Source organism: Stegodyphus dumicola, chromosome 2 (assembly GCF_044657685.1).
Source record: "Stegodyphus dumicola isolate Sdum_Otavi_A_Nest chromosome 2, ASM4465768v1".
Classification (NCBI taxonomy): Eukaryota; Metazoa; Arthropoda; class Arachnida; order Araneae; family Eresidae; genus Stegodyphus; species Stegodyphus dumicola.
The window spans coordinates 83,019,127-83,036,055 of NC_140769.1; the positions used below are offsets into that span (position 1 = coordinate 83,019,127).

General features: G+C 33.4%; 1 protein-coding gene across 5 annotated transcripts in view; it reads left to right on the forward strand.

Moving 5' to 3' along the window:
- LOC118184750 (somatostatin receptor type 2-like) overlaps positions 1-16,929 on the forward strand; it is a 512,152-nt gene that overhangs the window by 383,671 nt on the left and 111,552 nt on the right. For all 5 annotated transcript variants that reach the window (XM_085810824.1, XM_085810825.1, XM_085810827.1 and 2 more), the window contains one exon: positions 6,254-6,362. The gene's annotated coding sequence lies outside the window, so the exon portion shown is untranslated. The remainder of the gene's footprint in view (positions 1-6,253; positions 6,363-16,929) is intronic.

Consider the following 16,929-nt stretch of genomic DNA (forward strand, 5'->3'; position numbering starts at 1 on the left):
GCTGCAGTCATTTGCAGATAAATGCATGTCTCGGAACTTTCGCATTAGATATGCATTTGTCTCTGGCTATAAATGGTTTTGATAAAACTTTTCTCTAGTATGTTGGAATTAGCACGTGTTTAAACAAAAGACAATTAACACCCGGTAATGCTTTCTAACCTTTAAAGATTTCCCTATTTGTTATTATTTTGTTTACTATTGTTGTAAAAATATTTAAGGAGACTGCAACCGTATTTTGAATTCACGTTTTTGTTCTTACAGTAAAATTTTTTTTTAACTACCTGAAAAGCACACGCTTTACTCAGAAGTTTTTATTTGTTTTTTTTTCCTCTTTGTAAAAGATATGTTTGCCGGTTTTTACCTTTAGCCTAAACAAGCGTATTTGTTTCTCATTTAGAAATGCAATTCTACACAATATTTTAGCCAGAGAGAAGAATTTTGTTTTTCTCGGAAGAGAGTAAATCATAACCTTCGTTTCGAGACTAGTTAAAAGGCACCAATTTTAAAGTGGGAGGCTTTTTTTCAAATGATTCTTTCAGAAAGTTTTAGATATTTTAAGCATTTTATATTTTCATCAAAATAGTTCCCAAACAAGAAAACAGTCTTTGAAATTACTTTAACATTTCCCTTAGAACGTATATTTTGCTTTTACATATATGCAGTAAAAGTAAAAAGACAGTAGTTAACGTTACGCATACTGCGCTTTTACATATTTTAGTTAAACCGTCTTACATAATTCTAACGACTTCCTGTTTCCTGCTAATTTTTCTTAATGAGTCATTTAGAACCTTTTAGTTAAACTTGTTTAGCAAAACAACTGAAAATTTCTGATTAAACTAGCGAAATCTGTTTGTCCGCTTTTTATGTTTAAACTATCTTTTTATTTTACCACCTAGAAAAATTAAATTTTTGTATGCGCATACGCGTTATCAGCATGACAAAAAATAGAAAATCGGATTAAAAAAATAAATAAATAGATTGCATCTTTCAGTACGAGCTGATTGCTGCTTAATTTTAGGAAAAGGTATTACTGAAAATAAAAATTTCTAAAATAATCATTTTATATTTTTTCCATCCATTGTCCAAACTTAAAAACACTTCATTACACGATTTAATCAAGTGATTTGATTATATAACTGCATCTACATATATTTCGGTTGTTTTTTAATTTCTAAGACAAAGAAATCTGGCGGTTTGGAACTGCAGTTGCTTTCTTGCGCAATGCAAATACGCTTTTCTTTAATTGCGCTAATAACAATTCCAGAATGACTTTGGTTTAATTTAAAATTTCTATAAAATCAATTATCTATAAAATCTACATTTACTTATTTAATTCTTTGTGCATCCCTTTCTCGCGGACGTCTGCATCCTATCTTGTAGCTTTATAAATAAATACATTTCCTCTTTCATCAAATTAATGATATATTATATGGGAATGTACTGAGCTTGATTTATTAACGCAAATTTTGAAGTTTTTGTTTATTTTTGCTTACCTCGGTAGTTGAAACAAGATACTCGTATGAATGTTTCTGTTCAGATAGTAGCTCGAAGCAGTATTCATTATGATTCAAAAACTGCGCATTCTGGTAGAAAAAACACCAAAGTCTGTGCAGACATGGGATCCTAGATTTCTATTCAAGAAAGCTTTCAGTAAAGCTTTGTAGTTTTCTTACTTTTCAAGTTGCAGTAAAAAGAATCGCCTAACTGTGAATGAATTTTGAAGTCTTCGGAAAGTTGCTTGCCGAGGGAATTCCTAATTTATAATGAACGAAAGTTGGTCGAATTCGATAAATTCTTGAAAATCTGGGCCATGAGATATTAGGTGCTCCAGATTTGTGTGATAAATGATGTACTACAAAAACATATGACATGTGCCATTAATTATTTTCTTCTTTTCCCACCTAAAGAGCAATTGGAAAGTGAACGACTCCCTGATGCCCCATCCAATGGCTTATAGTTCAAGCTGAAAAAAATCTTCAGAAGGAAATTAGGTACTAGAAATACTTGAAAAAACTGTCCGTCAACCGGAATCGGATTCGAATATTTTTGTATATCAGCCGTACATCCTAACGATTACCTCAAGCACGTAAAAGGACCATACCTAATTCCTTACTATTTCTAAGAACGTTTTGAAGTTTAATAATTTAATTACTCCAAAGAATTTAAATATTAATAAAAGCACGTGCCGAACGAAAACTATTGTTACCAATTTTGTATTTAGATAGGTAATTTTAGTTTAATCATAAGTAAAACTATACTTTTCTGAGTAATACAGCGCGAGGCACATTTTAAGAGAAAGCTATGCCGGAAAAGTAAGATTACAGGAGCACGAGCATTTAACTTTGAGTTAATGGGTATCTCCGTAATTTGTATTGAAATTGAATAAAAGTAATTGTCCCCTATGTTAGTTGTAACATTAATTCCACCCTCGTATTGCTTTCCAGAAATTTCGAGAAGCAGAAAGTACTAGAAAGGTCTAGCGGCTGCCTGAAGACAATTTAAGGCCGAAGAAAGAGCATCTGCGTTCAATTGCTTAATTATGGCAGTTGCGAGTTGTTTAGATCCGCGTGAACTGAGATATCTGAGTCAGATTTCTCTTTAGATACGCTTGCATTGCATTTTATTTAACGTTTTTAGTAGTCTGAACTATAACTACTGATTAAACTGCATGATATTGTGAACACTCGCACGAATCAAAATTGTAAAAACAACATTGTATTTAGTGTAAGTATATACTCGCACGAATATCTCTGAGGAAGCTTCCAGTGTTCGGATATATTTCTTTCGATAAGAATGGATTTTAACAACCTATTAACGATCTTGTGCATTCAATACATTACGAAGTTGTACGTACGCAGCACGTTTTGGTGTCAGAAGTGAGATTGAATGCGAGTGACAAGAGCGATGGATGAGCAATTAAGACAGTTGTTGGCAGCCTTTGCTGCGTTTCAGGAAAAGATGGAAGCTGGCCAAGAATCAATTGAGTAATGATAGCCGTTCAAGAAACGATGGAAGCTGGTAAAACATCCGTTAAAAATATATAAACGCTGTTAAAGAAGAAATGTAAACAGGCCAGATGAAAGCTCGCCAAGATTCCGTTAAAGAAGACACGAAACTGTTAAAGCAGAAATGAAAGAATGTCAAGGAGAAATGAACAGAAAAATTCCCTGCATAACAGAAAACAAATTTGAAGCTATAAAAGGCAGAATAGTGTTGAAAACAGAGTTGGGCACACTGAAGAAAGAGTTTCTTCTGTAAAGGAACAAATAGAAGGAAGAGCTTCTGGCATCACAACAAATGGAACAACAAATTGATGACAGGTTTTACGCTGTGGCCAAAGAAGCTGATACCTTGAAGAAATTCGTAGCGACGGCTAGGAGCAATACATATGAATTTAAATTTTTACCCATGCCTGCTCCGCTCCCTTTCTGAAGCTATCTATGTATGATGGGAAAACATCCTAGCAAGTACATAAGATGCAATTTTCTATAGTGGCGGATGCGAATTGATGGGATTCCCAAGCTAAGACCTGTCAACTCGCCGCTTCTCTGAGAGCAGACGCTACAGATATTCTTCAAACTCTTCCAGAAAATCCAGAGACTAGACTTCGAAGGTCTATCCGGCGGGTTGGAGCTACGCTTTGGGGAAAAAAGTTTGAAGGACTACAGCAGGCGTCAATTAAAATCCCCTCAACAGAAGATTACGGAAACTGTCCAGGAGCTCGCCAGAGATGTTGAAAGGCTGCGCCATCTCGCCTTTTTCGAGTGGCCCAGAAAAATAAGGGAAACCCTGATTCTGAAATACAGAAGACTCTTCAAATTACGGATATCAAGGATTTAAAAAGAGCTCTGGTGTACGCCATGAAATTCGAGGCAGTGTAAGCAACTCGTAGAGACCACCACCCAATCAGAACTGCTCAAGTCCACGAGCCAATGGATCAAATGTCTGCTCGTCTAGATGATTTAAACAGTAAAGTCAATGCTTTGAGAAAGAATGGGGGTAACAAGAAACCAAACCTAAAGTGTTGGAATTGTGGTGTTGAAGGCCATATACGACGGAGCTTCAGAACATCCCCCGGCACGGAAGTTAAGACCTCTTCCAGCAAAGGCAGAGAAACTATTTAGTTTCCATCTCGCGGGTTGCAAGTTGCCAGATGATGAGAAGCCCCTTTTTTAAGCACTTCAGATTTTTGGTATGAGTGGCGGCAGAAATGGACTCTTCATCATGGGATATATCTCTGAAATTCCCTGCAATAAGACTATCGATACAGGAGCCAATATTACCATCATACGAAACGATTTGTCTCAACGACTTGCAGGTAAACGTAGCTGGATTCCGCTTTGCATTACACTCCAAAGTGTATCGGTGAAGAAGATTGACATCGAGAGCAAACTGAACGTTAACATCACTTTTGGAACTGCCGCCTACCATCACACGGCATTTGTGGGAGAGATTACAGATGCTTGTGTACTCGGATTGGATTTGGAAATACAATTTTTCTTTGGACCTTAAAAATAACCAACTGCATTCTACTTCTGAGGACATAGGCTTATTCGGAATTAATGATAGATGAGTTAAATCTGTCCAAAAATTCCAAGAGCTGTAACATCCCGAAAGGAGCACTAGTAGCCTCAGCACTCGTCGATTTATTGTAGATTGTTATGCGGTGAGAGTTTCCAATGTAACTGACAAGACGAGAGTTATTAAGAAAGGAGAAGCTGTTGCAGCATGCACTCCAGTCACCAGCGTTAAACGGAAGATTAACACCCCAGAATCTGCGTTTCCAGAGAGCATTATATCAGAGTTATTGCATAATGCACAGTTAAGCGATGAAGAGAAGAATGCTACCGAACGTATCATTCCTGATTCGGCTCATCCTCTGACGTAGTTCGAACTAGTTTGACACAGCATAGAAATGATACCGGCGATCAACCTGCAATCAAGCAACGTCCAAGACGTTTACCAATTCACCCATTGCTAAACAGGAAGAGGTAGGAAAACTTCTAAAGGTCATGCAAGAAAGCGATGTCATCAAACTTTCAGCAAGTCTATGGGCATCTCCCATCGTTCTCGTCAGGAAGAAAGACTGTTCAATCAGATTTTGCGTTGACTTTCGCCGGTTGAATGAGATTACAAAAAAAGACAGCTGCCCTCTTCCTAGGATTGACGACATTCTGGACACTCTTTCTGGAAGCAAGAAGTTTTCGACGCTAAATCTAAAGAGTGTATATTGGCAAGTACAGATACATCCTGATGACCGAGAAAAAAACGGCATTTACTACCGGACAAGGATTTTGGCAGTTCAAGGTGATGCCGTTTGGAATATGAATAAACGGCCAAGAACGTGATGTGGCCTACTGCAGCAAGTGTCTGTCTAAACCGGAGAGGAAATAATGTGTCACCAGGAAAAAGTTGCTCGCCATAGTTAAAGCCGTAGAACATTTTCATCATTATCTCTGGGTCAGAAAATTCCTCTTCCGCACGGATCATGCATCGTTAACCTAGCTTTCAAATTTCAAGAATCATGAAGGTCAAACAGCTAGGTGGATATAAATAAAAAATTAAAATATAAAGAAATATATAAAAAATATATTTCTATAATATAGTTGGAAATATATGGAAAATATATGAAACAGATAATAAAACAAATTTCAAGTTACAAATTAGCACTTCCAAATGCTCATATTCGATGGAAGATTACGTTTCAAAACTTGACGGCTCTAGGTACCGCTGTTTATCACAATGCGAGAAACATGCATACATTTATGCAGATTCTTCATTATTTAATTTCTTTAAATATAACACAGGGCGATAATATTTGATGGCAACAGTTTGAAAAGTGAACCAACATTTATAGAAAACCAAGGCAAAATGCCAAAACGAAATTAATAGCCCTTCTGGGCTGACGCTCTTTTGGCTAAAAAAACAAACAACGTAAAAAGAATGAATTAAAAAAAAAGGAAAACAATTCTTTTGATACGAAAAAAATCATATATTTATATGGGGCGAAACTTTCGTTGTCTAATTACCACAACTGCTGTTTATGTACTATTGAAAGATTGTAATTTATTTCATGTAAAATAAAATAAAAATATTTTAGTTATAACGGTCGAGCATATGTATTTAAGTGATATATTGCTTTGCGACGAGTGCAACCATTTTTATCATATGACAGATCAAATGAAAGTAATTAATGAATATCTTTAATGAAAATATAATTATCCTTTGCTAATGTTATGATTTTGTTTTTCAGAAACGTAATCAACATCAACGAATGACAGCAACAGCAGTGTTGTCAAAATCAGCGAAAAGCAACTAAATGAAATAGAAGACTTTTCAACCTGCAGGATTAAGCTTGTTTGGTGAGTGCAGAATATTTTTATGTCACCAAATACGTCTTCCAACATAGACAAAATTACGTTTTCTTTGTTTTAGTCTATGTCATTTATTTAAAGGTTTATTAGAACATGGATTAGATATTTTATGACAACAACCAATAATATTTCCATATGTTATTAAAAAAATTATAATAAAGGAAAAGACATAATTATCGTTATTCATGAAATAATAAAGCTAATAAGTGTTTTCTGATTCCTATCTTACGATAATTAGGCAGGCATTCTTAATTTCATTAGAATTTACGTCAATGCCTACAAAGAGAATATAATTTGTTTAATTTGTCTCCAGTTTCACTAATTGCCCGAAGGCTTTTGTTATATTAAAATAAATCTCCAAAACTTCTCTGGTAGCTCAGGTTTTTTTATAACATATAACAACATTTTGCTTTCCGCGTCATCTATGAAAGGTAATGAATTTGTAATAGAGGAAATTAATTACTTGATGAAATTTAGCAAATTATTTGTGGCATTTATGTATTATTTGATGAAAGAATGTATATTATGAGCGTACTGCTTTTGAAGTAAATGCTGTGAGGATAAAGTGTTAAGGCACATCATTCAGTTTCACTATACAATGCTTTAAATTGTATTTATTTAAACACTTGAAATTGTGAGCATGCGGCATTCAATAAGGCAAGGTTTTTAATTCAAATTTGGTAATTAAACTAAATTTAATATCTCCCAGCATTAAATTTAGTTTTCGACCAATGACACAATTGAAAAAGCAATCTTTTTATAGCTAAATTAGCGAAGCATTTTAAGATTTAATTCTCTTTATTTACTTTTTAAATGGAAATATCTGCTTTTGTGGATTTCATGCAAATACTGTCCTTCCTAAAAGTTAATCTTAAATTGTTCTTATTTCGTGTTGAAAGGTAAAATTAAGGAGTTGGAGCAGGTATATGAGGATATATAGTGGTACCTTGGTATACATCCAATTGGTATACGTCCAATTTGAACATGAAAATACTTTTTGGCTAACATTTGTTTGTCAAATAATGAGAAAATTGTTAGGATCGCTAGGGAGGTGACACAGAGATTATTGAAATGTATGAGGATAGCATGATTATTCCGGACGTGACTATTGAATATCGTATGCGAGTTCAGTGATGTTTATGATTGTGAAAACCAAAGACGTCTTTAATCTGGATAACAGAAAACATGTACCAAGGTACCACTCGCATTTTTACTTGTGATGCATGAAATTAAAATTTAATCATGCATGCTTCTTGCCATATTCGTCATAGTTGCTCATTACCTATCTCTTTGCAAAATGACTCATGTCCAATCAATAGTTCATTTGAGTCCAGACACATTGAAGGACATCTGATGTGATTGAAGCGGTGGATTAAAAATGCGATTTTCGGCTGATCAAGATCAGATGTTAGTAGTAGCGTATAAACAATTTCTATATATTTTGCTTCTGAATTAGAATCCGTGTGAAGAACACATTATCATTTCTTCCGTAGACTACAGACTGGATGTAGACATCTGATGCCATATAGAGCATCTGTAATGTGAAAAGTCATTTTTAATTCAAAAGTCTAACAGATTTTATATGAAATTTATTTACTTTAAAGAGGAAGATTCATTAAATAAGGGTGTGTGTATAAATACGTATATATATATATATATATCTGTGATGTACCAGCTTTTTTCAGGAATAAATAGGTTGTTGAAGAATCATAAATGTAGTCGTAGCTTAAATTATCAGACGATAAGTTTAAAAAACAGGATCCATTTATTATTGGTCAGGAGAAATAGCAGTTACAAAATCAGATATCCGGAGTAAATAAAAAAGAACTACTAACAACATTTGTATGAGGTTTGCTGCATCGTAACATTTAAGAAAAAGCCCCGATATTCTTTTGCGCGTCCTTTAAGTGTAGAACTTCAAGTGTATTCTTGACTATGGAATTTTATTATTATTATATATATGTAGATATATATATAATATAAAAAATACGATGGCTTTGCTCTATGCGAATAGGCAACTTCTAATTAACTTTCGCAACTTCAGGATCTTTTCCTTCCAACGATCTTCAGGGTCGTTTGGTATTGCTATTAACTAATAATGTTTTAGTTATACGAGATACCTACTTACGTGTGCACGGACAGGCTTCACGAAAAAAAAACAACTTTAAATCCATTTTACAACCCGTTTTGAAAAAAAAAAAAAAAGAAACTTTTATTTTGTTCGTACGTACAAAAGTCACGCAAAGGAATTTTGCGAATGGGTTCGGGAACGGTCAAAATGGATGTTTCTGTTGAAATATGATACCCCAAATTTTTGGCGATTGCAATACTTCATTTTTACGTCTTACAAGGTAATAAATATAATGAGTTTCATTCGAAAATGTTAATGTGTTTTTTTGTTACTATAATGTTCTCTTTTCTTGGATAGTAGTTAGTAGTTAGTCTCAATGATATTTTAATTAAGTATGTTTAAAAGAAATACCCTGTCTATAAGAAGGATATTATTAGGCCGTTTAGTTACTCACAACATCTGAAAGAATCAAAACAACATTGAAATGAGCTAAAATTTTGCATTATAAACCATTTCGCTAATTTCATTTTCATATTTTAATTTTTTAAGAATTTTCAAACGTAATTACTTAATCTTCAGCTGTAGTAGTGCAATGTATTTTTAATTTTTAATAGTGTGTGGATTTCAACTAGCAATAGATTGTGCAGTTTAAAAATATATCTTAACAAAGTAAATGGAAGAAAACTATGAACTAATTTTGTATTGATAGAACTATATTCATTTAATTGCATAACAATATATATTATTTAAATTGCTTATTATTTACTTTTTAATACTGGATTATTAGATTATGCTAATAATATATTACAAATTCCACGTATGAGTTAGAAAGATTCTGCGCAACTAATTTAATCTAATATAAGTATCGCTACTACTGAAAAAAAAATTTCATTTTTAAAGCATCGGAAATGTCTCAGTCTACGATTTCGTCTTCTCTCAATATTAGAAATCCTTTGAACCTGTTAAGGGGATCTTATCTGTAATTCCTCAATTTAGGACATTAGACAAGCGAAGCGCAAGATGCGTCTAAAGTTCGTGATTGGAAAGACCATCAAAAAATTTAATAGATTTGAAGTCAAAATCTAAAGAGATCAAAGTCTTCTCAAAGAGATTGCAAGTGTAGCGTGTAAAATGTGGAAGACTGAAATTGTTCTCCTCTATATTGTTAAATATCTTAAGGTATTGGTCACAAAGCGTGCAGTTATAGTTCTTTTAACTGCTTCAGTTTTCATTTTAAGATGCATAGATTTAATAATAATCGATCTTTCAAACATGCTAAGGAATTACGAAAAATGCAGTGATTATCACATTAGTGTTTAACTTTTATCTATTTGTGACAAGACATTACTTTAAATTCTATTCTAATTATATTTTAAATAAAAATGCATTGCAGAGACCTGAAAAAGGGAAATACCTTCGCATTCAGTTTGCGCTTAAAGTGAAGTGAGGAATTAAGATTTCAAATACATTTGCAGTTACATTGTAAAAACAATTGTTTGGAAGATGAAATTTAACGTTTATTTCAGATAAGGTATTTTTGCAAATGTATCCGAAACTGCTAATCGCAGTGCCTTGTTCCGAATTGACAAAATGTGTCTCAAAAGTTTGAAATTGTTTGCCTGAAGGATATTAAAAAAATTGTACTTAGTATCTTCTGAGAAAAACATTTTTTAGAAATAACGAAAATCTACTTCAAAAATTAATGTTTTGAATTGTAATGTTATTAAATTATACTTTTTAAATTTCAAACTTCGATCAAAGAAAATGAACGAATATGCGTATGAATTATACAGAAAATAAGTTAGCAAGGGTATTTCCATTTCATTCCCTCCCACAGGATAAGATAGAATTATTTGAGTGTTAGGATTCTGATCCAAACGTTCACAGGAAAATCATGTCACGTGCTTTCATACTTAAATTTCGTTGTTAGAGGGCATTAGCGAATTCTCAATGGAAGAAATGAAACTTTTCCAAATATAATTCGTGATCTAACGCAAACGGAATTAAAGCATCTTTCGACCATTCGGTGCACGGTTTTCGTTTCCTTTGACAAAATGCCGTTTCAAAGAAAAGCTTATTTTTTTAACGTAATATAGAACCTTCTTAATTGCACAGCCATCTTAATTGCGACCTTTATTGCCCTGTGACATCGCTGTTCTATTTTTGTCACATGATTGTACAGGGTCAACATTTATAGACAATTGAAGCTATCGAAAGTAATATGATTGTACTTAAGTGACAGCTACAGAGAGGGGGACTTTATGATTATTTTCAGGAATGTCATAAGAGATATAACCAGTGTACATCATGTTTCAATGTATGTTTCATCGGCGACAATTAGTAATAATATTTGACAGTTTATATTAAACTGCCTGCAGGCACTTTATGTGCACGTTTTGAATACGGAGATATAAATACATATATGGATATTTTTTTTATAATATAGGCATTTACTATGCAAGAATAAGATACAGTACATAATAAATAGCATTAATCATTTGTCCGTGTAACAGCATTTTTCCTTTCTTTAACTAAGGTAGGTAATCCAGGAGATATGCAAATACATTTAAAAGAACAATTTTCTCAAAAATTAATTACGGTCGAAAGGAAAGTCTCAGTTTTTTAAGAGTTTATGTATGTTTAGTATTTTATGTATTATTTATAGATTTTCAGTCTTCCATAATTTAATGATATCGTTGCCAAGCATTTTAATTTTGCCTGTCCTAACAAATCACTTTCCCCACCTTCTTAAATTTTTAAGGCTTGATAATCATCTTGTATTAAAGAAAAAATTCTTTTTGTTGTTAATAGGAATGCAAAATATGTACACTTTCAAAAGAAATAAATATTTGATTTACTTGCAAAATTGTGTTTCTTTTTTTCTTCCTTTATTAAAGGAATTGAATTTAAAGTTAGATTATTTTTGACAGTTTAATTCAGCTTGTTTATTCAACAAAGTATATATATTTATTCAACAAAGTATATATATATATATATATATATTAAGAGGAAACTAATTCCTGTGGGCATTAGTTATTTAATATTTTTATTAAGCTAGTGAAATATGGAAGATGTCAATTTTTTATAAGGCTATTCAAAGTTTTGGCTGAGAAAAATTTATGTAAGTTATAAAGTATAATTTAAGTGTCTAACTAGTTATTTTAGGTTAATTTACTTTTCTCATAAGCCTCGTTTTTGTTAAGTCTCGATATTCGAATTAGGTAGAAAGAAGGAAGTATTTAAAGGAAGGCTTTGGAGAGACAAATCAGAGTGTTTTCTGGCTGCTTGAAGGCCACGTTGCTAAGATTTTCTCTAGCGATCAGTATTCTTTCTACGGCGTTGAGTTATTCTTGCCATTAGGCGTATTTAACCAGCTTCGATTAAAGCTTGCGCTCTAGTTATGCTGTACAGATGTTAGGCTACATTTAATTTTCGTTAATTTAGTTCTTCCATTATCTTTGATTTAAAGCCAAAGCTACTGGTTTCTGTAAGCACGAGTTGGTATCGTCTGTTAAACACCTATTTGGGAAAAACAGTGAAAGTTCATAAGTTGTCTTTTAGAGTTTTGGTCTAATTGTATGCTATCTAAGAAGGCTCTATTATATAAGCTTACAGCTTATGAATAGTTTTTCGGTTTTTCTTTCGATTTAATGTTATTCATGAAACTGTATTTTAAAAGACTTCCTAAATTAGAATAATTCCGAAATAAACAAACTAATTCCGAAATTTTGATATTTCTAATTAAGAACGCAAACGATTTCATATTCTTTATGTAATATATGCACATATCGGTTAAAATATTTTACGTCACCAAGTTATCAGAAACTGTTGGGTGTTAAATTTCTTTCTTTCCGTATACGCATGGAAAAGCACAAAGTGGGACCTAAAATTTCATGTGAATGGAGTTTCACAATTTAATGGACAAATAGCTCAGAGTACCAAATTTGGGTTTCCTGTAGGTGGTGGCCAAAACGTTCAAACATTACGAGGCGTATCCAGGCGCAGGCTGATAATTTATGCTGAAGAAGCTGTATTTTTAAAGTAACTGTGCATTGTGCTTCTGTGACCATAAAACGATTATATACATGAGCATGGAAAGGCATAATTTCATGTGAAATGCACTTTCTCATGGAAAAATTTGCTAAATAACAAGAGAGAACACATATATCCAGTATATTTTGAATCTGCGAACTTGTGTCAGTATACACACATTATCAATTCAGTAACAAATAGCCCATTGGGAAGTAGGAAATCCCATTCTCTAGATTTAAATAGTATTTAAGATATAAACTTCGCAGGACGAAAATATTGATATTAGTGCAACGTTCCAATAGATCTTATACATGCAGTTTCTAGAAATACTGAATCGAGGGTAAAGTTAACTCAGCTACCTGCCTTCCAAATGTTGATTACCGGAACTTTAGTTTTCCGCAGGTTATTCGAAATGCTTCATTTTTAAACGGTGTTTTAACAATGTGCTCTCTAAAGAAATTTAATAATGTATGAATGTCTAAGTTTTAAATAAATATAATTTCAAGTAGCATTTCGCTTGAGTTTAGTTTGGTTTTGGTTTGGTTTATTAGTTATGGCAAAGCACACTAGGGATATCTGCCTAAGAGAAGGGATGCCTTCTTGGAGAACTTTCTAAGGGAAACTGGCTCGTATACACGTTACACATGGGGAAAACCACGAAAACGCCCATGCAGCCAGCCCGTTCGCGGGATTCGAACCTTGGACCGAACTACCAGTGTTCAGCGACTTTACCGCTCGGCCGCTAGTGGGCTCATTTCGCTTGAGTATAAAGAATGTACTACTGTACATTTAATATCTGATGATCTGATGTAGAACTTATGTTTACCATTTTGAAAGATTATATAAGACATAAAAAAGCCAAACTTATGGATATATATGTCATTTAATCCAATAACTCTATTTTTATCTATATTACTTTTTACGCTTGTATAAATATTAATCTATAAAGCATAGGCTTCTGTGCGTTTATATATGCCCAGAAATTTGTAAAACTTATGTCAATTATTTTATTATACTGATTATTTATTATACTGATTTTTACATTCAGTGTTAACTTTAATATCCTTAGCATTAATTTTGGGCCGCAGAACTTTGTCTTGCTGAAAATGAAATATTTGATTCCCATCCTAAGTGAAGTTTTGCTAGAAATCAGGGCAACTTTTAAAATTTGCAATGAAATCCAAAGATCTATAAATTTGAAGCGATGCAGATTATTAAAGAATTTATTTTAAATTAAGGTAGTAATCATTCTTCCTGAACTTTAGACCCTTTTATTAAATAAAATATTTTTTTGCATTTCAAATGCATTTTACATTAACATCAAATAGCAAATTCTCAGTAGAAGAAGCTAATCGATTTAATGCCCAAGAAATAAATTGCAAAAGTTTGTTATTTATATTTTAAATAAATAAGAACATCGGTATGTATCTGAAAATAAGTTCCATGTTTATTGCCTTTCGGTAACAGATTTGTGAAGATGGTTGTTATTATTTTGAATAAGGGAAAAGCATCCAAGGGCTGATTGTATAAATGATGGTATGCAGTCATGGATGAGGTTTCAAGAGAAGTTGGCTCGTGTTCATAGTATACACTGGGGAAACCGTGAAACTCTATATGCACAAATATGATTGCAAGGTTTCGAACTTTGGTCAAACTATCGGTATACAAACTATCGGTCCATACGCGTTTGTGAAGATATTTTCGAAATGACAGAGGGACAAAAGAACCCAGATAAAAGCGCGAGGCGTGATAATTGCATTGTTCATTATAGCCCTTTTCTTCTTTGGGAAACTCCACAGCGGTACATCTTGAATCACAGTCGAGCGCTATTCAGCTCATTTAAAAGAATTTCATTGCTTTTTTTCCAAGGCAAACAAGTGCCCCATATTGTAACAGTAATACATCGTCTCCGTACAGATAATGTCCAAAATCTGCTGTGATCAACGTTTCACGAAAACTGTGTCGTCAGTCTCTCTTTCCCGCACGAATGTTCACCAAAGTGTCCATGTCTCACATCTTGTGACTTTTGGTTATGTGCAACAAGTCGGTTGTCGTTGTGGGCATATTGAATGACAGAAGTTTTGTGTCATCGGAGCTGTGTAACGTGTCGCGTCATGTTTGATGCCACCGCATTGAACATTTTTAACCCTAGTTCTAACCCAACTGAAATACCACCTGCCGGTGAAAAATGTAACTATTTTGGTACTAAAAGTCTTTTATTTTAGCAAAAAATTTCTATGTTTTTGGTGTGCATTTTTCGTAAAATTCTCACGATGCCCCTTGTTTATGCTTTTTGACTTATCGTATTTTTTTTTCTTTTTTTTCTTACATTTGAATCAGCCGTTATGTGTCGTACTTAACCAATTGAAAATAAAATCTCTTCAGGTATCATTTTTGAACTTCTGCCTGATTAGCTTCCATAAAGTTAACTTTAAATAGTTTATATAAAGCATGCAGCCAGAATCGCATCAATCATATGAGGAAAATACTGTAATTTTTATCACCGAGATCCGAAATCCGTGGTAAATATGCAGATGCTAATATCTGATGATCTGATGTAGAACTTATGTTTACCATTTTGAAAGATTACATAAGACATAAAAAAGCCAAACTTATGGATATATATGTCATTTAATCCAATAACTCTATTTTTATCTATATTACTTTTTACGCTTGTATAAATATTAATCTATAAAGCATAGGCTTCTGTGCGTTTATATATACCCAGAAATTTGTAAAACGTATATCAATGCATTATTTTATTATACTGATTATTTATTATACTGATTTTTACATTCAGTGTTAACTTTAATAGATAAAGATACGGAGGATTTTGCATTATTTTATTATTATACTCGTAGTTAGCAGACGCATTACAGAATGGGGATAATAAAGTTTGCTTAGCCCATTAGATTCAAACTGATGCATATGTATGCCTAACAGTTTGCATTGTTTCTGAATGAAAAAAAAAATATAACGGCTATTTCGTTACCTTAAATAATTTCACGAGAGCAGTTCTCTTTTTTTCGCTTATATTGGAAGAAGTTTTGTTAGCTCTACGTTTTAATAGTTTTTAGTTGCAGATGTTTATTTAATTTTATTTTATAGTTTATATTTTCTTAATTGTAGATATAAGTTTATTTTTTCTGATTTTTAAATATTTTGCAAATTGATCGGGGAGGGCTGAATATTTCTGAAGCACTGAAAACGCTACAGGAATTGCCTTCAGATAGTGAATCTGATACGGATCTCGGTACTTGAGCAAAACATGCAATGTTGGGCTGTGCATTTTTAAAGGTAGTGTCGCTATTTTCGAAAAGTACCACCATGAAAAGAAATAAACGAAAGTGTAAATATGGAATGTAAATAATGTAATGATCATATAACCAAAGAGAACGTCTTTTGGGGATTGTAGAGTAACAGGCCTCCTCGTGGCTCACCCTGGGTAATGCTGAATCAGCTACGGTAATCAGAATCGAGTGTTTTTACTCGTAGGCAAAATATTTTATTCTATTACACGCTTTCCAGCAATGCTCGTTTCAGCACTCTTTTCGAAGCTCTATTCATTCATTGAGCGCGATTCATTAAACGGTTAAAGCTATGTTTACAAAATCTTACCTGTGTACTCCTCTAAGCCTGATTAGACTGCCCACCAATTTTTTGTTGAAATTCCAACTTTAAAAGATAGTTTGCCGGAAAGGCGGGCAATACCAAAATCATGGCATTTGCTTACCATGTGATGTGGATTTATTTGTAGAGTCAGTAGGATATTTTGAAGCAGAAGTGAAAAATGGGCCCTATCCTCGTCGGAACTTGAACCTGGACTTTTCGAATACAAGCCGATTTTGCCACCGTTACACAAAGAAGGCATGTTCCCCCTTTTAACGGCTGACTTGAGATTAGGGGACCCAGTCGCCAAATCCTGGTGATGACGAATTATTGTGCGCCACCTTTTATTTCGGGCGCCACAGTAGAGTCTTTTTAGAATTTTTGGGATTCAGAAAGCTGAAGAAATCCGGAGTACCCTCGCCAGGACATGAACCTCGACTTCTTTGAATCAGTGCCGAATGTGCTACTGTTACACCACGAGGGCATGTTGGAAGGAGAGAGACAATAACTTATAAATTACTAATTTACACAAATATTTTCCCAAGTTAAAATAAAGTAATAATAAAATTCACTGTATAATGCATTACATAATGCGTTACCGAATAAAATAAGGCAAAGCAAACTTATATACCTACATTCTTTCTCTTCTGCATCCATGAAAGTGAAGGATTGGTAAATTTTGAGCCAGTCCTCAAAACAGCATAGGGCTGATAAAAAGCTAAATGCATAGTATGCTATGCAATGCCGTATTCTTGCTTTGTTCTTCAATAGTTAAGAGATGAAGATTCATTCTTCGCATTTAGAATAATTATATGCGTATACTTTCTTCTTAAATCGTATGCA